This window comes from Tursiops truncatus, chromosome 2 (assembly GCF_011762595.2).
Source record: "Tursiops truncatus isolate mTurTru1 chromosome 2, mTurTru1.mat.Y, whole genome shotgun sequence".
NCBI classification, from domain to species: domain Eukaryota; kingdom Metazoa; phylum Chordata; class Mammalia; order Artiodactyla; family Delphinidae; genus Tursiops; species Tursiops truncatus.
This window is the reverse complement of record NC_047035.1, coordinates 63,353,213-63,378,633: the sequence shown is the minus strand read 5'-3', so window position 1 is coordinate 63,378,633 and position 25,421 is coordinate 63,353,213. Positions and strand designations below refer to the sequence as shown.

At 51.3% G+C, this 25,421-nt stretch overlaps 1 long non-coding RNA gene across 1 annotated transcript; it reads left to right on the top strand.

Annotated features, from left to right (window-relative positions):
• The first annotated feature begins 1,965 nt into the window (after positions 1 to 1,965).
• LOC117311055 (uncharacterized) lies at positions 1,966 to 24,880 on the top strand. Its single transcript, XR_004525079.2, has 3 exons — positions 1,966 to 6,485; positions 16,833 to 17,053; positions 23,165 to 24,880. It is a non-coding gene; the product is annotated as an uncharacterized lncRNA (long non-coding RNA).
• The last annotated feature ends 541 nt before the right edge of the window (positions 24,881 to 25,421 follow it).

The following is a 25,421-nucleotide window of genomic DNA, read 5'->3' as shown; positions in this document are numbered from 1 at the left end:
AACTATGGACTTTAGTTCATAATAATGTATTAATCTTAGTTCATTAATTGTAACAAATGTACCACACTAATGCAAGATACTGATAATAGGGAAAACGTGTGTGGGGGGAGGTGGGTGTTAATGGGAACTCAGTACAATTACTGCCAGATTTTTTTGTAAATCTAAAACTATTCTAAAAAAAATGCCTATTAATTTTTTAAATGCAAAATGTTCATACTGATTATGAATAATTTCTCATTTCTTATTTTTAAATGTATTTTCAAAATGTCTTTCAATAGATCAGTTATTAATCATAGAATCAGGCAAAAATTAAGCCCTGAATTCTAAAAAACTATACTGAAAAGCACGAATTTTTTTTTAAACCTGATTAAAGTTTTTAGTCCTTTTAAGAGAAACAGGGCCAAATTTTCCCAATAAAATACCAACAGTGAAGGTACGGGTATTCTTACCCATTTTTGAAGTGTTTGCACATCCCAGCATTACCTGGTGAGGAGCCTTGCTCACGTGCTGGTCAAGCCTCCTAAGCCTCCTTGCGCAAAACCTACGCGTGACCCTCGCTTTCCTCAGTTCCAGACCACAGAGAAGCGCTAACCCAGGTGGCCAAAACTCTGCGCATGCGTGAAGTGCATTCCCATTTACCGGGGCAGAGCCGTGGGCACTACCCGCAGCGAGGGTGCCTCCACAGGGGGGAAAGCTGCCTCCAAAGTTCCCTGGCTGCACAATCTCACCCTACTCACCTGTTATCCATCTGACTGACCTCAGATTTTAGCGGCCCCCCCTCTAGCCCTAGGAAACGGCCTCCCTTGGCCTTAAATGAAAGCACACCATCAGGTGTTGGTGTTTGCTTCTGACTCAAAAAGAGCCTCCTGGGGAACAATAAGCATGATTTGCCCCATGACCCCTCTACGCAAGAAGGAAATCACCGAGATCGGTGTGGTTTGAAATCTCTGTAATACCTCTTTCCTATGCCCACATCCCATGAGCGTAAGCAGTGAAGCATTTTAAACTGAAATGTGCTAGACTGGCAGTTCTTAGCCAGGGATTCACATCAGAACCACCAGGGGAACTTTTCCCAAGTGTAGAGTCCTGGCCCCCTGCCTTGATCTATCACAAGAATTGCCGAGAATTGTAGTGATTAAACCTCCACTGGCCACTGGAATGAGGGTGAAAAGGAGAAGCAGAAGAAGAACAGGAAAGATCTGGTTTCCCTGGGCAGAGTAGGGATGAACTGGGGGGAGCCCCAGCTAACAGCCTCAGAGTGCCCGCCCAAGCTGGGGTTTTCCAGGGATAAGGCTGAGAGCAGCACCTCGGTTATCAACTGGATCTAGCTGGTTAGTTGACAACTCCCATCAGAGCCGGGTTTGCCTAGGTCATACAACTGGGGCCATAATCCTTAGGCAGCCTCCAAGGGCCTGGTGGACACTTGTTTCTGGGAGCTTACATAAGTTCCCACTAAGACCAAAGGGAAAAAAATTCTGTGAAGATGGCCATGCTGGTGTTCCTTTTTTTGTTTGTTTTTTTGCGGTACGCGGGCCTCTCACCGCCGTGGCCTATCCCGTCGCGGAGCACAGGCTCCGGATGCGCTGGCCCAGCGGCCACAGCTCACGAGCCTAGCCGCTCCGCGGCACGTGGGATCCTCCCGGACCGGGGCACGATCCCGTGTCCCCTGCATCGGCAGGTGGACTCCCAACCAGTGCGCCACCAGGGAAGCCCATCCTGGTGTTTCTTAAGTGATACGGGTCAAGCTCTTTTTAAAAAAAAAACAACTAATTAATTAATTAATTTTTGGCTGTGTTGGGTCTTCGTTGCTGCGTGTTGGCTTTAGTTGCAGTGAGCAGGGGCTACTCTTCGTTGTGGTGCGCGGGCTTCTCATTGCGGTGGCTTCTCTTGTTGCGGAGCACAGGATCTAGGTGCGCGGGCTTCAGTAGTTGTGGCTTGCGGGCTCTAGAGAGCAGGCTCAGTAGTTGTGGCGCTCGGGCTTAGTTGCTCCGCGGCATGTGGGATCTTCCCGGACCAGGGCACGAACCCGTGTCCCCTGCATTGACAGGCGGATTCCCAACCACTGCACCACCAGGGAAGCCCAAGCTCTAAGTTTTGAATGAACACAACATTAGACAAAATCACCCCACTCCAAAAAAGTAGCTCATTGATCCTGATAGAATGGCTGTAGAGACTCACTGTTGCAGGGTGACCTGGAGGAGGCCACCAGCTTCTCTGCGCCTCTGTGTCCAGCAGCCACCTGAGAAAATGTGCTTCAAGAGGGACTCAGGGAGGAGTGCTGTTGTGCAAGGGCCATGTGATTGAACCATCTCCCGTCAATGTAGGGAAAGTCCTCTTAGCTCTGACTGATCAGCAAAAATTTGGGGCCGCCTACAAGTCAGACCCTGCCTTGGGGCCTGGGGACACAGTGATGAACAAGGCAACACGGGCTAAGTCTCTCCGGGGACTAAGAATTTTGGCCTTTGCATCTCTTGCAGAGTATCTCCTCCAAGTGAGCTGAGAGAGATTTGTGGCAGCTTTGCATCCTGTCTGCATCCAGCAGGGTGAGGCTTTGCCCCTTCACAGAAGCAGATTGGGCATGAAGTCCTCTTGTGCAAAAACAGCCTCCAGGCCTCCTTCCAGACAAGCTCTGTTAGGGGCACCCCCCGGGACTGGCAGCCACCTGCCCAGGGCTAGTGAGAGGATGCCTCTAACAGCTCCAAATTATAATATACGTAGTATGCTCCTTTCCTTCCACAAACTACGTGGAGATTCCTTTCTGGTTTCTTCTTTTCTTTTCTTTTCTTCTCCGTGTTCTTAAAAAACAAAATGTCACTGTAAAACAGGGTATAATGCAGCTTCTTCTAAAGCAGGAAGGGCTCCAGGTGCTCACTGCTAATTTCACATTTCTGAAAAACCCCAGTCCCAAGACACAAAGTAGGGGGGAGGGGGCGGGGCTGATGGCCTTGGAGGGAGGGGCTTTCCAGCGAGAGAGAGAAATAGTCACATGAACCTCTGTCCAGGCACTTGGACACTGGACAACACAGCAAAACTAGAAGTGGGGAGATTCCTGCTGAAAAGGTCACGGCCAACAGCTCCCAAAGGCTGCACACCAGCACCAGAGTCCCAACTCTGCATTTGCTCCATTTCAAACTGGGCCTCAAGGAGACCCAGGTGACAGAGACATTTGACTAGAGAGGTGGGGAAAGGGCCACCTGCATCCCCAGGCTTCCATCCCTGATTCAAGTGCCAGGGACTTCAACTCTTCAGCAAAGAGCCTCTCTCAATTCTCAATCCACAGCTGAGTACTTTACAGCCTCAGTTTTCTCTTCTGTAAAATGATATAATCATAGGATCCATCTCAAAGAAATGCAATGAGAATTAAATGACATAAAACATTTAAAGTGCAGAAAAGAACAGTATTACTGTCTCTCAGCAGGAACTGGTGAGCTCTTTCAGAATGGCTCTTAAATGCTTCCAAGTTTTGAAAGCACACTGACCTTCCAAAATATGACTTCCTGAGAACATTTTCACCCAAGTAATGGGGTCAGCAAGGCAGAAGCCAGGTAAAAAAACCCTCCCTCCTCAGCCAGAGCTGAGCAGGTGTGGCCTTGGGTAACCTGCAAAACCGAATTTGCGGTTCAGCCTGTGAGCCAAATTCCTGCTTCTTTCCGGGTGAAGAGGTTCCTTCCTGGGCCCTCCGCTGCTTATTTGCCCAAGACGAACGCACACAGGCTGCGAACTTTCCTCATGGGGGTCCCTGGCCTTCAGGACAAGGGCTGCCCTGCCTCAAGCCTTCTCTTGCTGGAGAAGATGGCATCGGACAGCAAGCTGCTTCTGACCCTGCCATGAACCAAAACCGCCTCCTGGAGCTCTGAGGGGAACCTGGACTCGGGTGGGTTCCCACTCCCCTCTCCTCCTGGGGCCTGCAGAGACCTCAAGAGCCCTAGTGCTCTGGTTCAGCTGGGCTGCACCACCCTGTTCCCACCCCTGCAGCACGGAGCTGTGAGGCCCCTGGCCTGCCCCCGAGCGTGCCCTCCGCCAGGATCTTCAGCCGGGGTGTCCTGGGGACCAGGGCGGGGTCAGCGGAGGGGAGCCAGACGGCAGGTGCCGCGCCCAGGGAGCGTGAGTCAAGGCTAGCTGGGAGGGAGGGGCAGACGTGGAGGAGCCCTGGGGCAGCAGAAAGGGGTGGAGAGATGGAAACCTGCGCTGCCCAGTTCCTCTCTGTAGCTCTGGGCCCAGTCGGGGACCCTGAAGAAAGTCGCTCTGACAGAACGTCCAGAGCTCTTCCACCTTCTCTTTATATCCTTGTTGGAAAACTGTGGCCTCTTGAAGCCCACCTGTGCCGGAGAATTTTGCAACTTGCCAGTGGCTTTTGTCACCTGTGGAAAACTACACAGGTCAACTAACAAACCAGCTTGCCTATCAGGAGGTTGGAGCCAGGAAGACTGCAGGCCTGGGGTGGGGAAATCCTATCTTGCATGGCTTCCTTCCTTCCTCCCTCTGACTGGGTCACCCAGGGATGGGGAGGCCTTCCTGGACCTGGCACCCAGGCTGCTGGGCTCCCAGCCACGTGTCCAGAGGACACCCTTCCTGCCACCTGGGTCCTTCTCATCTTCCTGGGACACAGGGAATGTGAGGCGCCAGCTCTGGAGACTAAGTGGGAAACACCTGCATCTCCAGGGCCTCGAAACAGCCTGCTCTAGCCTGGCTTTCTGGGAGAAGCTGGGGGAGAACACTGGTTAGGAGCCTTCCAGTCTGGCTTCGTACCACATCAAGTATGTCCTGCTGGCGGGGCTCTTCCCAGCAAGGACTGAACAAGAGGCTCTATGTGAAGGCGCCAGCACACAGCAGGTGCCCACGGACATTCTTCCTCGAGGCCCCGGGCCCAGCAAAGGCTTATATTCATCAGTATCAATCCAACCGGAGAGTGTCTGCACCTGAGCTTTAATAGTGACTTAAATTTAAAATCTGGATATGCTTGTGGAATGCTGCTTGATTTGTTTAAACAAACGCGGCCCATTTTCTCCGACTCTCAGCCGATTTTGGAGGGTTGTGGGACCTCCTTTATATGCAGAAAGCAGGTCTGTCTTCTTTCGTTTCCTAATGGTCTCCCCATCCCTACCCAATAAACACACCAACCAAGCCCATAGTCAGGCCAGTTCCCAAGGTGCAAGAATAAAGAGAAAGGTCAGAGACCGAGTCTCCACCCCCCTCCCCTGAAGTTGGTCAGCTGCCGTTGCCCCCAGCGTCTGCCCTGCCAACCGTCATGCAGTCAGGGCCTGCATGGAGCTGGTGCCTGGTGCCTCTCCCCCGGGTGCAGCTCAGGTGCAGGAGCGCTGTGGGAATTTTCCATCTGACTCTGCAGCCTGCCTGGCTCCTCCTCAGATCATTATCCTGCCACCGACAAGCTTGCTGGGCTGGGCAAGCTTTCCTGCAGGTCAGCGCGGGCAGTAGCACCCCTGCCTGGACGTGCTCAGGCCGGGCTTCCCCTCTGCAGCTCGAAAGGACAGAGGAGGGAGTCAGGGCCCCAGATACCCCTCAGCCCAACCTCAGGCCAAGGCCTTGTTTTCGCCGGCTGCCTGCAGCCTCAGATTCTGCCTCTGCCCAGGCCTGTTTCCTCCTGGCCTCCTGCTCTCCTGTTTCCTTCAGCTTTCCCTCTGGGCGGCTCCCAGCTCTTCCAAAAACCCCCTCCAGGAAATTTGCTTGTTGCCACAAAATAATGCAAATGTGCTCCTGTGGCTGCCCGCTGAGCACAGCGGTCTCTGTCTCCCAGAGACCCGGGGAGGAAGGAACAGCACCCCTCGGTGCCCCCTCTCCAGCTGACAACAACAGGCCGCAGCCGCAGCAGGGCGTCGGGGCCAGACAAAGCCTTGGCACGTTGTCTAAGGGAACCAAGTTCAACCCAGAGAAAGGCCACACAAGACCCTCAGACACTCCCAGGCCCTTTTTTTTTTTCTGTTTAATATATAAAAATGGTTTGGATAAAGTTTGTGTTTGTGTTTAGCATTTGTTTATCTCTGTTTATCTAATTCAAACTCCTTGTCCTGTCTGGAGCAGAAAGGGAGGACACAGGGACAAACACCTCCAAGGCCCACAGTCCTGGGGAGTGATGAATGCGGGGACAGAGGAGGGCAGCTGATCCTGTCTGTACAGCGTCTGGGAGCTGGGCCCTGACCTACGTCCCGCGGTCACAGCGGCCTGATGCCCTGCACCCCCAGTGGCATAGGGCAGGAGGCCGGGGTGAGGGCTGCCACCTCCAGAGGAGAATGGGGTGGGGTAGGGCAGCGTGAAGTGTCCGAGGCAGAATGCAGTGACGACAAAAACCTCTCAGCTCTTCCCACCCCTCTCCTCACCATCACGCAGGGTCCTGGGGCTGAGGGGCTGAGGAGAATGTGACCCGTCCCAGCTCTCCTCTTGTCTTGCAGCCGCTGCCTCCATGATGGGGCCATGATTGCCCGGGAGAGGAATGGAGGCTCAGAGGGACTACCGAAGTCACACAAGTGGTAGGTGGTGATTCAAAGCCAGGTGTGTTTGGAATTCAATGGCCGTGGGGTCTTTCCCATTTACGGGGCTGCTGTCAACCAGAATACACAGCCCTCACCTTGTGAAAGCCGGTACCTCCACATTCTCTCTCAGCTCCGAACTCCAAGTCCCATAACATCTTTGCACCTATAAATGGGAGCCCAGAGACTCCCTTGAGGCCCCTAGAAACCACAGGTATTTGAAAGCTCAGCTTTCTGGATTGGCCTGGGACTGACTGGATAAGAATAATAGAGCCGTGGGGTCCAGTGGTTAAGACTCAGGGCTCTCACTGCCGAGGCCCTGGGTTCGATCCCTTGTCGGAGAACTAAGATGCCACAAGCCGCACGTCGTGGCCAAAAACATTAAAAAAAAGAATAAAAAAGAATAATAGAGCAGGTGAAGCTGTCTTGTTTTCACATTAAGCCTCCAAATTAGGACACAGACCAAATGAGGTATAAGGCCTAATAAGAAGGCAAGCCGAAGTAACTTTGCCTTGTGAGTGCAAGGGAGAACTGGCCTCATTTTGGGTGGTATTATCCAGCTGCATTTGTTCATGTGGCCCATTATGTGGCTCTCACCAGCCAGAGAGCAGGGAAGGATTTAGGGCTCTGGGACTGAGCACGTAGGCCTGTCTCCCTTCAGAAGTGCGGTCCCTCCTCTCTCCCCACAGCAGCTCTTAGGGGACGGAAGGCTACAGGCCAGGGCTAGGACTAGGGCTGGAAAGGGGAGGGAATTATCAGGGCAAACTCTCTGTCTCCCACAAAGGATGCTGAGATACTGGTGCAGTTTGGCAAGTCCTAACAGAGGCCTCGTCTGCCCAGCCCCTCAGTGAGGGCCTTGGGGCAGCCCCACAGAAGAGACACTGCACCCCAGTGGGCTTCAGGTCACGACCTAGGAGACAGACCACAGGAGGGGATGAATCGTAATTGAGGCCTGAAAGCTTGTGAAAGGAGGCGCATCTGCCCCCAGACAAGAGCTGTGCACCTCTGACCCTGGAGAGGGTGGCTGGTTGAAGGCAACATCCTTGACCTTCCTGAGGTCCCCCTTGGGACCGCTCCATCCTCTTCCGACTTTTCTCACCACCTTTGCTGCTCACCCCTGCCTGCCGTCTCTGTGGCCTAATATGGGGGTGGGCAGAGGCGTTAAGCTTCGGATAAAGGTTCTCAGCAGCTGTGCGCCCTCCCTATTGCCTGGTGGTTTCAAGCCTTTCTTCTGGAATGTTCAGCTTTGTCCTGACAACATCTCCATCAGCTGTGAGCGCCGAGAGGCCCAGGACTTACGTGTAGGCAAAATGCATTTCAGCCTTGGCTTCTCAGACCGGAAGGAACCACAAATCCTCATGTGTGCTTTGTTTGGGCTTTTTTCCTGGTGGAAATAAAACATTACCGAGAGTATGGGGGAGGGGGGCTCTCGAGACTAGCTTAGCCTTTGTTTGTCTGTTGGAGCACAGATGGAGCTGGTGAGGATCCCAGGGAGAAGATGAGCCCCTTCTGAGACCTGGTGGCAGAGTGGGGTGTGGAACTGATATGGATCAAAGGAAAAGTCCTGCGCTCTCAGGAGCTGCCAGACCCACAGCAAGCCACCGGATCCCAGCCTCCTCCTGGCTGCCATGCCATGTAGGCCCAGCTTCCAGGGCTCTGGACCCACCGCTGCCTGCAGCAGAATCGCCTGGGTGCTTTTTAAAATCACACGATCCTGGTTCCAGCCCTAGATGTTCTAGGAGACGAAGAAGGACAGGGAGTGTGGCTAACAGGCCCCTCTGCCCCAGATGACTGACTCTTGTCCCTCAATTTAGGAACCATTTCCTTGTGTGCTCAGGCCGAGCCAGACTGGGGGCGGCTCCGTACAGAGAGTCCATTTCCTCTTCCCCAGCAGCTCCCCGCCCCTGGATGTCTGTGTTCACGACCAGATATTCAGGAAAAGCAGCATTTCTCCTGGAGCTCTCCTCAGAGGAACGAGTGGCCAGGCCTGAGAAGCAGCCTGTCCTCGCAGGGGCCCCTCTCCAGAGACTTCCACGCTCATAGCCCTGCCTGGACCCTGCCCCGCGGGCCTCTGGCCAGGTTGACGGCATGGGAAAGCCCCGTGAGAGCCGCAGAGGGCTGGGCACGCGTTCCCCCCCTCCCCCGGCGGTGCCCTTCTGCTGCGCCCCACCCCATTGCACCCACCTCCTCCTACACTTCGAGCCAGGAGGCCTCTCCCTCTGGCCAGGCCGCAAAATTTGGATCCATCTTTCAAAACTGGCCTTAGCTCCCTCACCTTTTCTTTTTTTAGCTTTAAAAAAAATTTTTTTTAATTAATTAATTTATTTTTGTCTGTGTTGGGTCTTCATTTCTGCACGAGGGCTTTCTCTAGTTGTGGCGAGCGGGGGCCACTCTTCATCGCGGTGTGCAGGCCTCTCACTGTCGCGGCCTCTCTTGTTGCGCAGAGCACAGGCTCCAGACGCGCAGGCTCAGTAGTTGTGGCTCACGGGTCCAGTTGCTCCGCGGCATGTGGGATCTTCCCAGACCAGGGCTCGAACCCGTGTCCCCTGCATTAGCAGGAGGACTCTCAACCACTGCGCCACCAGGGAAGCCCTCCCTCACCTTTTCTATGAATCCTCGTGCTACCCTGACGGAGCACTGATGTCCCCTTCCTGTGGCGAGGTGGCACGTCCCTCCTGTCCCTCACGCCCAGGGCCTCCCGCCAGCCCTGCAGGCCTCACCTCTGGAAGCAGCCGCAGCTGGGAGTAGGTGTGCAGGGAAGGGGGTTCTTAATTGGGCTTGTGGTCTGGAGGTGGTTCAAGGCTTGTTTTTCCTCTGACAGGATTTGGGTGGGTTTTCTATTATTTCATTTCAGAGGTGAAGCAAGGCCAGCTCAGTCGGCCCACTGCTCTCAACTTTGCCTATTTCCTCCGTGATGCTTATTGCCATCTGCAGTTATTCTGCTTGCTTTCTTGGTTTTCTGATTTGTCTAGAATGTGAGTGAGCACAGGGCGTATTTGCTTCCCTACTGAGTCTTCAGACATGATGGTGAGTGAGACCCAGGACGTGTTCACTAAATGTTTACTGACTGAGTGAATAGGGCTTCGAGATTAGTGTTTGTAAATCTAAACATGCTTGTGAATTGTGTAAGGATAGGTGTGACATAAAATCATTGGTCCTGCCCCAGTGGACTCAGTTGACAGGTAATTTAGCCTCATGGTCTACATTTTTCAGGTCAAATGCAGGTACCACACTGACTTCTGAATCTCACTTTCACAGGCTCACCCCTCATTCCAATTCTGTGTGACTCAAGCCACTCGGGATGAAATATGATTGGTTTGGATGTGACCTGCCACAGTGGCAGAGGCTCGTACCCAGGCAGGGGAGGACGTGGAAGCAAACAGCCTGGGGAATAGGCGAGGGGTCTGGGCTTCCTCAGCCAGGACCCTCAGACTACTCTGCCAGCCTGCCACTCACCTCCTGGGCTGAGAGCTCACCCCTGGAGCCTGAGGCGCTGATCGCCAGGCCAGATGTGCAGTCCTGAAAGTGTCACCCTAGCCTCAGGGGAAGGGCTCCCAGGCCAGCAGCTGCCCCAGTGCCCAGGGCTCCTCTCTGATGCTCAACCCCCCTCTGACCCTGGCCTGTGGGCACCAGGTACCAGCCTGCATAGGGCCCTTGTGGGCTTTGGATAAAGGTGACCCATTGTCCGGATAGTCACAGCCAGCACGGGCTGGATCAGTCCGCACCTGCACGGCTGTACACAGCAGCCCTGACCCCAGGAAAGTCCCCAAGATTGGCAGGAAGAGGAAAGGCGGACAGTACATTCTCCATCAGGCCCCTTCTCTGGGCCTTCCCCAAGCATTCCATCCTAGCGTGCTCCACCATATGCCAGCCGGCTGGATCTAGGGCCCCCCACCCCGCAGGAGGACCCTGCGCCTGGGACCCCGGAGAGGGCTGGACCTGCCCCACGGCCACGGATTCTAAGTGAGATTCCTAGCTGGAGTCAGCGACTGGTCGGGCTGCCCCACCTGGCCCCCCTTCAAGGCCTGGCTCGGGCTCCTGCCCGCACCTCCCCGCCCTCTGTCCCCACACCTCCCTGCAGTGTTTACCACACAGGAGGCCAGGCGAGCCAGCGAGCTGGGAAACTCCCAGCCATCTCCAAGCCACTGCCGCCAGCTGAGTATAATTAGCCCCGCCGCTCCCAGAGCGGCGACACTGTGTGCTTGCCAAGGCCCTGCCTTCTACAGCTTGGCCGCGACTCAGGGCAGGCGAGCCTCCCAGCCTCCCTTCACCCGGGGGGGTGGGGGGGAACAGTCAGAGCCGCGAACAGAAGAGGGAAACAGAGCCCAGATGGGGAGGCCTGAGCTCGGGGCTGGTCCCAGAGCTCAGGGGAGGCCTTGGAGTGGCTGTCTCTCGAGTCACCCCCTTGTCCCTAGACCCCTAAGCCCTCAGCCATCCTGGGCCCTGTGCAGGGGTGGGCAGCTGCCCTCGCTGGCCACGGCTTTCTACAGCAGAAGCCTCCGGGGCTGTCGGGGGCTGGCCACAGGGGCCTCAGCTGTCCCAGCTGGGGTGTTTCAAGTGGTTTTGCTTTTGAGGAGCCTGTCCCCAGGTCTTCAAGGCCCTCTCCTGCCCCATGCACGTCCCAATGCTTCCACTGGCCACAGCCCCATTTCCCACTGCACCCCTGGCTCCCACCTCCTTGCTGCTGGTCCTGGGCTCCTGTGGCTGAGGAGAGCTGGACGGATGTTGGCAGATGCACGGCCCTTGCCCCTAGAGTGATTCCAGGCTCTGTCGAAACTCTGGAAGGTGGGCAGAGCCAGGGGTTTCTCTGAGGCCCAAGCCTCTAGCAACAACCTGTCACTCCCCAGCAATGACCCAAGCCTCTAGAGGCCCCCAATGTACACCGTCTCCTCACGCGTCCCCCAAGGACCCTGCCCTACTTAGAGAAACACTGGCCCCTCGCTTGTGACTTCAGGGCTGATGCAGAAAGGAAGAGGAGCAAACCCTTCCCGCTGCCGGGGCAGCTGGGGGCGGTCACGGGGTCCATCTTGGTTCCGGCTTGGTTCTCCCCTAACCCACAGCCAGGGCACCACAACCCACCCAGGCAGAATTTTCAGGTAGGAGGTAGGAGCAACCACCACCATTTTCTTTCTCCTCCCCAGCCATCCAGACTGAAAGCAAAGGCCCCTTGGAGGGTCAGAGCTTTGGGTACTCTTGACCCCGTGTCTTATAAACCCTTAACACAATGGTCTTTCCTGCAAGGGTTCATTTAGGAACTTTAGTGCTAGAAATCTAGGTAGTTCTCACAGTTCACAAATGTCTCTGTTATAGTCCCCGAACAAGCCAAGCTACGTCCCACCTCAGGGCCTTTGCCCTCTCTGTTCCCCCTGCCTGGATGACTTTCCCTAGCTTCTTACACGGCAGATGCCTCCGTCTCCTTCAAGTGAAATAGTAATTCCTTGACCATGATTTCTAAGGACTCCCTGCACGCTTTTCATTTCTGTCATTGCGCACACCACCATTTCAAATTATCTTAGATATTTGTTTACCATGTATCTTCTACCACAGGAATGTGAGTTCCAGAAGGGCAGAGACCTCTTCTGTTCTGCTCACTGAGATTTCTGCTGAGGCTGCCTCAGGCAAGGGGCTCGACCCCTGGGCCTTCCTTCTCTTACCAAGGCCTAAGGAGCAGCCTGGTGCTCACAGGTATCATAAATCATCCACGTGATGCTGGAAGGGGCTGCTGACCACTTGATCTACATTCTTGCTGATAAAGATCCCATCTGCCCAGCACTGGCCTTGCAGCCAAGAAACAGAAGTGTCTGGTGTGTGGTCCCTTGGCCTCTTTCCCAGCATGCCTTCCGTGTGCACAAGTGGGCGGGGCGGCCACTTCCTCTGTGGTTTGTCTTACTTCTCCCTGATGTCCAGTTTTATTTGAACTTTGACACTCAAGGCAGGACTGGAGAGGGCAAGGGAGAGATGATCGAGATGATCTAGAATCATCTCTAGGTGATTCCTAGTGCTGTCTCAGGCCCTGAGGATTCAGCACAGCAGGACAGTCGCAGGTGGTTGAGAAGTTATCCACGGGGTACCCTGAAAATACACTGATGGATACAGAACCACGTCTGGACGGATGTTCTGGCCAGGGACTGCCTGCTTGGGAGAAGTCTTGGGACTGTAAGAAAGGGCTCAATTGCTCCCCATCTCAAGAGGGGCAGAACCTCACCCTGGAAACAGGACCAGGATCAGAGGAGGTGATGGTGCTGTGGCCTTGGTGTCCCCCATTCTGGGCACTGGGGAGACGTCGGCCTCAGACGTGGGTGAGGCCTCAGATGGCCTCAGACGTGACCTGAGGGTGAATCGCAACCCGCCCCCCTCCCTCAGGAAGCAGGTGGCTTAACGGAAATGCAGAGAGAAAAGGCTTCCTCCCCACATCCTGACTTCCCTGGTACTGCCAAGGGGGCCGGCTTACCCCCTACCCCTCCCTCTCCCAGGCCCCCAACTTGGGCACCCGCCAGATCCTGCCAGTCCCCTTTCCACCTCTCAGGCTTCCTTGCCTCCCTTTCTAGGCCCTTCTAAAGATGCTGTCAGGAATTCCCTGGCGGTCCAGTGGTTAGGACTCTGCACTCTCACTGCCGAGGGCCTGGGTTCTATCCCTGGACAGGGAACTAAGATCCCACCAGCTGCATGGTGTGGCCAAAAATAAAAATTAAAAAAAAAAAACCAAAAATAAAGCCTCTGTCACCTCGAGCCCCCAAATAGTGACCCTGACACCAGTTCCTTCTCTAACCTCTCTTCATCCCTTTGTGAGATAAATCTTCCTTGCAGTCTGGTGGCATCACATCACTTTTCTGCCTCTGTACTGCTTCTTGGGTAAAATCCTCTCTTCAGCCTCCGGTCAAAGCCTTTCCCGTGTAACCCAAACTGTCTTTCCAACCTCATCACCACTCTACCTAGGTCTATTTGTCCTTCAAATATATCAATCTTCCCTCCACTCATTCGTCCATTTATATTTACCATGAACAGGGATGAAAATCATCTTTCCTCTTGTGAAGTGGTGGGGCAGGGGGCAAGGAGGGGCCCACACACTCATCCACATGTGAGGTGGCCTCGGACTTTAAAAATTTGTTAAGTATTGACTGAGAAATTGGGTTTATTATATTTGTGTGTTTATAAAATAATATATTTTAAAACTTCAAAAATAAAATTATTTTAAAAGATAACATGTACATTCAAGCAAATAGAAAACTTGTTTATATTGGTTATCCCAGTATTTTAAAATAATGAAAGAAAAATTATTCTTGGTACTTTCATCACTTTAATATTATTCCTGTACTTTAACTATATCTGTCTCTAAATACCATGCCACTGGTATTTTTCTGAAAAAATGCATTACTTTCAACATGGGCTTATAATTTTTCATAAAATTGCCTGCAATCCTCTTTAAATTTGCATTTTAAAGTTAAAAATTTGACATTTCAGACACTTTTCATCAACTCTTTTAATTGACCATAATTTTTTTGAACGAGAATTTACCCTTTGTATAAGTGCCTGGTAAGCTCAGAGAGATTCTGGAAATAGTGGCTGTTCTAAATTCCTTTTTTAAAAAAAAAAAAAAAAAATTTATTTATTTATTTTGGCTGTGCCGGGTCTTAGTTGCAGCACGCAGGATCATCGTTGCGGCATGCGAACTCTTAGTTGTGGCATGCATGAGGGATCTAGTTCCCCAACCAGGGATGGAACCCAGGCCCCCTGCATTGGGAACGTGGAGTCTTACCCACTGGACCGCCAGGGGAGTCCCACTGGCCTGAATTCTGATATTACAACTTGTAAATCTTTCACGGACTGATTTGCTACAGGAACACTTAGCAACTGGGAGGAGTGTAGCACTGAGAGACCAGCTGGGAGGAAGGTTTTCATTAGCTGTGAGCCCTTGGGCAGGGGCTTCCCCTCCAAGCGTTAGTCTTCCCCCTTTGTAAGGAGCAATGATTCCACCCAGCTGGCACCCAGCTGGCACGTGTGGTGAGGGCTTCATGACAGTGGACACAGCAGGCCCAGCACAGTGCTGACAGAGGTGCTCAGTGAATCGGTATTGCTGTTACTCCCAGATGCCGGCCTCACCCGGACACTCACTGCTGGTTCCGCCTCCTGCCCCCGAGAACAGCCCTGCTCCATTGCATCCTTCCTTGGTAGGAGCCAGGGAAAGCTTTAGGTCTCACACAGCAGGCTGTAATGAGTAACAGTCATTTCACGTGTACAGTGCTTACCCTGTGCCCGGCACCATTCTAAGCACTTTACGTCAATATTAACAAATTTAATTCTCATAGCAGCTTCTAGCATTGGTACGATTATTACCTCGTGATGCCCAGGTAGTAAATGACGTAGCTGGGCTACACGCCCAGGCAGGCTGGCTCCTCAGCTTGCAAGCTGTCTCTGAGATTGTCCCTTTGTCCCTCCAGATGCTCTCCCCATCCTTTTCCACCCGGTTCTGTGTCTGGAGGAGGCTGACCCCTGTGACCAATCCTGCCCGGGCCAGCGCCCTTGCCCTCTGGCTGCCTTTCAGTGTCGGCCAGTGGGGAGCCCAGGAGAGATCAAAGGGAGGGAGAAGAGAGACTTCTGTATTAATTCCCCTGATGCCCTCCCTGCACGGTCACCCACACTGGCTGTGACCCTGGAAGGAAGGTCACAGCCTCTGTCAGGCAGCCTCTTCCACCGATTCTCTCCTTGGTTCCAGTAATTCGTATGATCGCCGAGCACCACTGCTATTGAGTCCAGGTGCTGCTCCAACCCCTGTGCTCTCCTTCCCCTGTTAAATCTTTGTAAATAGTTCCGCTGTCAGTGAACCAGCTACCACCTTGCACTGCCTCTCAGCCAGTAAGGCTTAGCTTGCCCTTGGGCCCTATCAGTTTGCTGCTTCTTTTATTTTTGATTTTTCTTCTTCTTCTTCTTCTTTTCTTTTTTTTTTTTTGGCCGCACCGTACAGCATGCAGGACCTTAGTCCCTGGACTGGGGATCGAACCAGTGTCCCCTGCAGTGGAAGTGGGGAGTCTTAACCGCTGGACCGCCAAGGAAGTTCCTTTCTTACTTATGTTTTGAAAAGATTTCTATGGTTACAAAAGGATGTACAGGGAAGTCTCCCTTCCTCTCTTTCTTGAACACTCCGTTCTCCCCACAGGCAACTAATGAAATGTTTGGGGTTTTTAAAATTGTGGTTAAATGTAATATAAAATTTACCATTGTAATCAGTTTTAAGTATGTACACTTAAAACTGCAGTTCTGTGGCATTAAGTGAATTCATATTATCACCACCATGCATCTTCAGAACTTTTTCATCTTCCCCATCTGAAACTCTGTACCCATTGTAAGGAAGGAAAATAATTTTTTCCTCTACGCTTCTAGGTTCTTGGCTGAGACAAACTCTTTTTTTTTTTTAATTAATTAATTTATTTATTTTTGGCTGCATTGGGTCATTGTTGCTGTGTGCAGGCTTTCTCTAGTTGCGGCGAGTGGGGTCTACTCTTTGTTGTGGCGCGTGGGCTTCTCTTGCTGCGGAGCATGGGCTCTAGGCTTGTGGGTTTCAGTGGTTGTGGCACGCAAGCTCAGTAGTTGTGGCTCGCAGGCTCTAGAGCAAGGCTCAGTAATTGCGCACATGGGCTTAGTTGCTCCATGGCATGTGGGATCTTCCCGGACCACAGCTCGAAACTGTGTCCCCTGCACTGGCAGGTGGGTTCTTAACCACTGCGCCACAAGGGAAGTCCTGAGACACCTCTTTAATGAAAGAGAGATTAACAGGAGAAAAACTACTTTAATTTAATTTTGTATGTACCAGGGCCCCAAAGATATGAGACCCAAAGAAATGACCAAAGTAGGCATAAAATCTCCAAGATGGGAGATTTTTTTTTTCCTGCTTCCAGAGGGACAAAGGAAGGTCAGAGTACCTGTCCTTCTTGTACCAGCTATTTCTTAAGTAACTTTAATTCAAAATAATCAATATGCCAAAGTATCATATTTGGGGGTAGCCTGCCCTGAACCCCATCACCATTAAACACAAACTTCCTAAAATGTTTTTTTGTGACTCCTTCCAGAGACATTTTATGCGTAGTCAAGCAAATAATATAAATAAAACCACAAATGATAGCTTATTTTATACACTGTCTGCATCTTGCTTTTTTCACTTAATAATATGTCTTGGATATTATTTCACATCAATACATAATGCAATTTCTCATCTTTCTGCTCAGCCTTCCCTTGTATGGATATTCCCTGTGGGTTTAGCCCTCCCCACACTGATGGAAACTGAGCGTGTTTTCAATCTTTTGCAGTGCCGATAGCTATGGTTTGCTTCTAACCTCCTGTTTCCTCTCCCAGTTCATGACCTTGCATCTCCTGCTCTGCTTCCCCATGGGGAAACCAACCACCACTGTGACTTAAGGGCCTTCCAGTCCTCTGGGCTTCCGGCTTGCTGTCCCCTCTCAGGAGACGACCTGATCCTTCACCCCTGGCTCTGCCGTGACGCCAGCACATGTCTCCTGGGCCCAGTACCCTCCCTGGTGGCCTGTGTTCCAGATGTGACAAACCAGGGACATAAGGTAATGGAAGAGGGCATGGATGGCCCCATGGCATCCATGGGGGTGCCTTCCTGATGCAGGCTCCTGGGGAGTGCCCACACTGCACCTGCGGGGTTGGGGGGGCCTGGCTTGTGTCCATGTCCTCGGAGGCCAGGAGCTCAGCACTAGGTTTCCAAACTTTATTCAGTCCCAGCTGAATTTGCTGGCACCTACTTTGTGAGGCGAGGCTGCCCGATAGCCTATTTATCTTTCCATCCACACCCTATACTGTTTTTCCTCTCTAACACTGCCACCACTACCCCCACCTTCTAATTAAAAAAAAAGAGTTGTAGGGGACTTCCCTCATGGTCCAGTGGCTAAGACTCCACGCTCCCAATGCAGGGGGCCCGGGTCCCATTCCCGGTCAGGGAACTAGGTCCCACAGGCCGCAGCTAAGTGTTCACGGCATGTGAACAGCATGCAGCAGCAACTAAAGATTCCGCATGCCGCAACTAAAAAAAAAAGATCCCACATGCTGCAACTAAAAGATCCCGCGTGCCACAACAAAGATCCCACGTGCTGCAACTAAGACCCTGTGCAGCCAAATAAATAAATATTTTTAAAAAAGACTTGTAGAAAAAAGAAGAAGAAAATGTAGAGAAAACCCTCCTGCCCTCCAAAAAAAATATGACTCAAGATTTATGCTAGATGGATGGGGCAAGATCACTTACAATGAATAATGCTCTTCACAAAATGCTATGAATAATAGCGTGCGTGTCACCCATGGAGCTCTCACCACCCTGTGAGATAAGTACTGTATTTTTCACCACTTTACTGATGAAGAAAGAGGCCCAGGGAGGTCAAGAGACCATCCAGTCAATTCCAGAGGTGGGGCTCCACTGATGCCTGCATTTCCCTGTGATTTGGGCCTTCAGCCCTAAGGCAAGCATGCTGGTGGATGGTGCCTCTCAGAGGTGCTACCGAGGGACTTCCCTGCTGGCCCAGTGGTTAAGACTCTGCACTTCCATTGCAAGGGCCACAGCTCTGATCCCTGGTTGGGGAACTAAGATCCTACATGTCGCGCGGCACAGCCAAAGAAAAAAAGAGATGCTACTGAGGAGAGGATTAATTAACATAGAAGATCTACAGGCAGCAAGGCCTCGGCCTCGGTGGGTAACCGGCATTGAGGTCGCATCAGGGAGCCAGCAAAACTAGGTCAGGTTGCAGCTGAGCTCATGGAGGATGCTGGAGGGGACAAGCAGAAATGGCAGGAGGACTGGAGACCAACTGAGGACGTGTTTGCACTGTCCTGAGAGCTGGCCCTGCCCGGGAAAGAGAAAGAGGGGCAGGGAGAGGGGGTCCTGGGTGGGGAGGACCCTCTCGTGTGCAGGTGGCTGGATTTTATTGCAATCTCCACTTTCAGGAAATGTGGGACCTTGCAGAAAGGACCTTGTCCCTTATGACCAGAAGGATTATAGATGGAGCTTTGATTTGGCTGGAGGCAAAGTAAAGGTGGTGCCAGGGGTGCGGTAGGGATGAGATGAAAGCCCTATGAGGAGTGAAGTCAATTGTGTTCAGTGAAGCTTGGTGCCTGGTACCTTCCCTAAAGCTCCGCCCCTACAGCTGCCCTTCCTGAAGACCCCAGGTCTGAGGTCACTTTACACTGTCCAGCCCCCTGGCCTGAAGAAACCCCAACATAGCAGGGATGGAGGCTGGGGAGACAAACGAGTGGGGAGGCCTTATCCGCAGATAGAGCTCTCTGGAGAAAACCTGTTTCCCCTGGTTCCTTGGAGCTCAGCTGAGGAAAGCCTTTAGGAGAAAGCCATTTGGGGGACACCCTAAGTACCCCCCTCACTGGTGCCCCACCCATCCGGCCTTTTTGGAGAACCCCCAGGACAACAACAGCCTGGCCTGTTACAACCGTGCTTCAGCGCCGCGCACCTGACCAAGTGCCCAGGTGTGTGAGGCCCATGGGGCGGGATGACACCAAGGAGAGTAAGACGGGCCACTCCCGCCCACAAAGGGCTTCCAGAGAAGGGGCACCGCCAGCACACGGACCCCAGAAACCCCGACTGTGTCAGCTGGGGGCTTGAGAGGATACGGGTCTGGTGAAGCCAGCGTTGCAGCTCTGGGCAGTGCACAGGGTTTTGGGCAGTGCACAGGGTTTAACACCCATCTGCTTTCTACCTGGGAGTTCCTGATGAGCTTTGGCCTCTCCTCTCCCCGGGAGCCACGCGCACACACACACACACACACACACACACACACACACACACACATTTCTTGCCATTCTGTGTGCACTGCCTGCCTCAGGGAAGGGATGTGACGACAGAGGAGGAAAATCTATAAAAAGTCTTCCTGATCTCTGAAGTCCAGAATTCCAACTCCTCAGAGGAATGGAAGGCACAGGGATAGATCTGGGGAGCTGTCTGAGGAGGAATAGTGAGGCTTGTCAGAGTCCCTGGGTTTGGGAGCAGAGTTGCGGGGTCGTGAGATGTATGTAGATGTTGGTGGGATCCTGAGGAAGGGGCCCTGACCCTGTTTTCTGGGATGAGCCAAGAGGAGGTGGCAAAGGTTCAGGTTAGGAAGGGCCAAGTGGGGCGTCAGGCAGGTGGGCCTCTGCACCCCTGCGGGTGGTGGAGGAGTCCTGTGCACTCCGCCTGCGCTGCAGGGCTGGGGAGGAGTGCACAGCCTCGGAAGGGCCTTGCGGACAAGAAGCTATCAGCAGGCAATTCCAGTGGATGCCAGATGGACAGCGGGCCTGGAGGATCCAGTGAGCTCCTCCCCCTGAGTAAGCCCACCTGGACTCAGGACCACCCCAGGAAGCTTGAGGGGATGAGGGGGCCAGCCAGTCTCTGGATTGCCACGATGAAGTGTCTGCCACCTCAGGGGAATGGGGACTGAAATGTAGAACTGAAGAGGAAGTACAACAATCAATCCTTGCCCAAATGTGTGTAGTGAAATTCTAACCTGCTAAAAGACAGAAAACCCAGAATCTAAGGGCAACCTATATATAATAAAAGCCTACAGACAAAAGATAAACAATAAACTGGGGGAAACTATCACCCATACATAACAAAAATATTAATTTCCTTCATCTATGAAGAACTCCTATAAACAAATAGGATAGTTCATAAAGGGTATAAATAGGCAGTTTACAGAAAAAGAAATACAAATGACTTCTTAACATTTGCAACATATTCCTAAGTCATAATTAGAGAAATGCAAATTAGGATTATAATGAGATACCACTTTTCACCTATCAGATGGGAGAAGGTTTATAAGCTTAACAAAGCCTGATGCAAGTGAGAGAGAGGACAGGGAGACAGCCTCTCTCCATGATTCTTGATGGGAGGGTAAATTGGCACGGCAAATCTATCAAAATTCAAGTACACGTTTCTTTTGTTTGGCCCTGCAGTTACAGTTCTAGGAATTTACCTTGCACGTACATCTTCACATGTCCAAAAGGATGTTTGTTCAAGGTTGTTCACAGTAGCGTTGTTTGTAGTGGCAAAAAAGTGGAAACAACCCAAATGTCTATTAATGGGGGACTAGATAAATAAACAAATTATGACACATCAAGGAAATACTAAGAGACCATTCAAAATGAAAAAGATCTGTGTATGCTGACATGGAAAATTCTTGGAGATACATTGTTAAAAAAAGGCCAGGTGCAGAATACTATGTATAGTTGTCTTCCAGTTGCATTAAAAAAAAAAAGAATCTATATGCAGATATATGCATGTTTATGCAGAGACGTTTCTGAAGAGGCACAGAGGTTAAACGAATATCCATATATTCTCATGGGATAATTTTGTGCTGTTTGAATCGTTTAGTGTCTGTGGATGTTTTATTTTTATAACAGCATTATGAGGTAAAGGGGCGGGTAGGAGCAAAGGGGCAGTGGGAAGAAAGCAGAGAAAGCCCTTCTGCTGGATGAGGGCCGAGTGGGCGGCGGGTCTGCGCATAGGGAATTATTGTTTCCCACATGGATGGCCTCAGACTTCAGGGACCGGGACTGAGTCACAACTGTGACAAAAGTCCACAACCTTCCTAAGGCAGGCATTGCTGACGTGTTCCAGAAGTTTATCCTTGAGAAAGGAGCCCTGGAGTGGCTCCAGGCAGGGCTGGGAAGGACTGATAAGAATTCTTAGCAGAATCTACCTAAGCTCAAAGGTGAGATCAGCAAAGAGTTTTGTTTTTTTTTTTTGGCTGCGCCGTGCGGCATATGGGATCTTAGTTCCCTGACGAGGAATCAAACCTGGCCTTTGGCAATGAAATCTCGGACTCCTAACCACTGGACCGCCAGGGAATTCCCAGCAAAGAGTTTTAAAGAGTCATTTTAGATTATTATTGGGAAGGGTGCAATTGCTTGCACAAGATAAAAGAAATCCAAAGCCTAGTAATCGATGAGCAATGAGGGAACTAGAAACATAAATTCAAGCAAAGTCAATTCAAATTCAAACAGGGAGAGCTCACTCTCCATCCATCAGATTAGTAAAAATGTTAAGGATTGCTACTATTCAGTAGCATTGGTGGGGATGTGGAAAAACAGGGGCTCTCAAGCACCCCGGGCGGGGGCAGTGAAAATCACCCCAATCTTTCTGGAGAACAATTAGGCAGTAGCAACAAGTTAAATGAGGAGTCACCCTGATCTAGAAATTCCACTTCTGGGACTCTGCCCTCTGCCATTCTCACAAAGGCATATACAAGGATGTTCAACCCACCATGGTTTTTCAAGCAAAATGTTAGAAACAACCTAAATGGCTATCAGTCAGAGACCAGATAAATAATTTATGGTACATCCACACCATGGAATCCTTAAAATCTTTGAAAGACTGAGGCAGATTTACATATACTGACGGGACATGGCCTCTAAGTCGTATGGACAAGTGAAACTAACAAGTCAGAAGCATGGCACATATAGTGTAATTTATGTATTTAAAGTCTCTCCCAAATCCTAAGACCATATCATACATAGACACAAGTCTAGGGAATTCCCTGGTGGTCCAGTGGTTAGAACTCCAAGCTTCCACTGCAAGGGGCCCGGATTTGATCTCTGGTCAGGGAACTAAGATCCCACAAGCTGCACAGTGTGGCCAAAGGGAGAAAGAAAACAGATCTAGAAGGATGTACACACACCATACACAGAGTGGTTACCTCTGAGGAAGGAGAATTGGAAGGGGGTGACAAAGAGGGACTATAAGTTGTACTACAGATATTTCTGTGTTTTTGGATTTTTGTTTATTTATTTATTTTTAGACAATGAACCTGCATTAATGTGTTGCTTAGCTGCAGTATGTATGGCCATGGTCAGTGTAGACACTGGCTTTATTAGTTTTTAGCTGTGTAAGACTATAAGAGGCACATAACTAAATCTCAGTGAGCCTCACCTTTTTTTTTTTTTTCAAGGAAAATAGGGCTAATAATGGCTTGTTGTAAGGATTAAACTCATAGAAGCAAAATGCTTGGAACAGAGCCCCACCCTTGGGAAGTGTTCTGATTATTACTACTTGTGTAATTAAACATAAACTTTGTTTCACAAGTAGACTGTGCCTGCTTGGATGGAGAATCCCTCACTAACAAGGCCAAACTTATCCAATCAAGGGCTTGAGAAGGGAGGGACAAACTTGCTGTATATGTTTGTGTTGAAAGGAGATTCACCTGGAGGGCGGGAAGCCAGGCTAAGAAGGCACAGAAGACCTGCTCCCTGAGCAGCATCGGGCTGGTGTGGACAGTTCTTTCTGTGGGACATCATGCTGGCATGATGCAGTTTGAGGTGACCAGTGTCACTGAGCAAAGCAGGGGGAGCCCATCTGGTCTGAGACCCGTGAGCTCTTCTAGGGAGACACTGAAGAGCACGTGACTTTGGAAGATGGACAGTTGTGTTTGGGATCCTCCTGTGGGTTCTGGTCAGGAGCCACTGGTACTCAGTGCCAGTAGGGAGATGCTGGGAGCAAAGTCAGCTGGGCCTTGGACCAGGAACCACTTGTGTAGACCTGGTGCTTTGGAGACCCATGCAGACTGCTGAGTTTCCATCAGCAGCAGATTCCAATGATAACTTTAAGGACATTAAAACTTTTTGTCAATTGATAATATTTTCCTCTCTCTGTTGATAGAAATTAGGCACAACTTTTTTTTCCCCCTTCACAGACAGCATACTTCTGGAAAGGAAATTCTTCAAAAGGGGTGATCAACATACACCTACGCAGAAAATCCTGGGAATTCTCTGCTGTTCGGTGGCTGTTCCCTCCTGCATGCTGTAGTGGACATGTGAGCAGACACCTTCTTTAGGCTACTGGATCCCTCATTAGTCTCCCCTGGACACATCCAGCCCCCATAAGCTCATCCTCCATGGTTGTAGGTAACCAAGGTGAGCTGGCTCTCTCCGTGGGGAGATGGGGGCAGGTTTATGCAGGCCCTTTATTCTTTTCTGGCAGAGTCTTCAGTATTTGGCAAGACTTCCCAGGTCTTTTTCGTGACTGGAGTTGCACTTTGCATTGAAAGTTGGCTGGTGGCCAGAGCCTCTTCTAGCCTGGAGAGTCCCTGCATCCATCTCTGGGCCTGAGGGAAACTTTGAGCCCCAAAGTAGAGGTCTCATGGAGCTAATGACATAGATTGTCACATGTCCCTTATCAATCCTGGAAAACCGCTCTGGGAACTAAGCTCCTGGAGGAGAGATCTTGAGAGGAGGACTTCTGAGGGGATGGAAGGGATAGAGAGTAGAAAGTCATTTTCTAGGCATAATTTTACCAGAAGTCAATACTTTTTAATTTGCATTTCCTCTCATTATCAAAGTAAATACACACACACACACACACACACACACACACACACACACACACACACAATTGCAGTTATGCAATAGTTTATGCAGTTGCTGTGAGCCCGAAAGCACTTGTGCAGCTGTGTGAGTCGGCACATCCCTGGCTTCCCGCACTCGGGGCAACAGGAGGCATTGGGAATTTCTCAAATGTTCACAAGAATGTCGAGAGGGAGTTCTGAGTAATCACAATTACTTGAACTTCTTGTGGGAAAATAAAGGCCCAATTTCCTTTTAGAGATAACTGTCTTTGAAAGCTGTTTGCCATGAGAGTTTTTGTTTATGGTGCAGAGAATGGTAAAAACGCACTTCTGTGGAAGGTCCCAGCAAGTAAAAAATCCCGCCATGGGGATGTCCTGGCCCCAAGCACGGAGCAAACTTGAATTCTCCAGCTGGGCACCAATGCCCTGCTGTATTTCATTTTTTTTTTTTTTTTTTTTTGCGGTACGCGGGCCTCTCACTGTTGTGGCCTCTCCGGTTGCGGAGCACAGGCTCCGGACGCGCAGGCTCAGCGGCTATGGCTCACGGGCCCAGCCGCTCCGCGGCATGTGGGATCTTCCCGGGCCGGGGCACGAATCCGTGTCCCCTGCGTCGGCAGGCGGACTCTCAACCACTGCGCCACCAGGGAAGCCCGCCCTGCTGTATTTCTGATCCATGAAACTCTGGGGTTTTAGCCGTGAATGTGATCAGTCTAATACACTGTTGATGTTTTTGCTACTCTTTTCTCTCACGGACCCAGCCCTTGGTGTCTCCCCTCTGCCTCTGTTCTCTCCTGCCCTATAGGTATCTCCCAGGTGGATACTCGGGAACCAAGTGTCCAGGGAGACAAGCGGGATCTGCCTGCGTTGTGGGCGGGTCCAGTAGCCAGGCCTCACCCAGTCCTTGCTGCTGAGCCCTCCTCCCCACTGGACGCCTCTGTTCACTGCTGCACCCTCTCTGGCTCCTGGTCTCCACCAGCCAGGCTGACAATTAGATTAAGTAAAGAGAAGGCCAAAAAAAGAAAAGGGAGGGCTTTAAAAATAAACAAACAAACTCTTTTGAGGGTCTCAGCCAACATAAACTTTATCATTCCAGAAATAGCCCAGATACAGAGTGACCTTATTCCCTCAAAGGGTTCCTGGCCACCCCCTACCTCCTTTTTTTTAAAAAATTTATTTTATTTTATTTTATTTATTTATTTTTGGCTGCTTTGGGTCTTCGTTGCTGCACACAGGCTTTTCTCTGGTTGTGGCGAGCGGGGGCTAGTCTTCATTGCGGTGCGCGGGCTTCTCACTGTGGTGACTTCTCTTGCTGTGGAGCACGGGCTCTAGGAGCATGGGCTGCAGTAGTTGTGTGGCACGTGGGCTGAGTTGCTCCGCAGCATGTGGGATCTTCCTGGACCAGGGCTCGAACCCGTGTCCCCTGCATTGGCAGGCGGATTCTTAACCACTGCACCGCCAGGGAAGCCCCACCCCCTACCTTCTTGGAGGGAGGCAGAGGGAGGGCAAGCCCCTGGGGTGCATGGACCTCTTTGCCCCCGGCTGACCATCAGATCCCTCTGTGGAGGTCCAGGCGTCCTCATGAGGATCACACAAGCATCACTCCTCT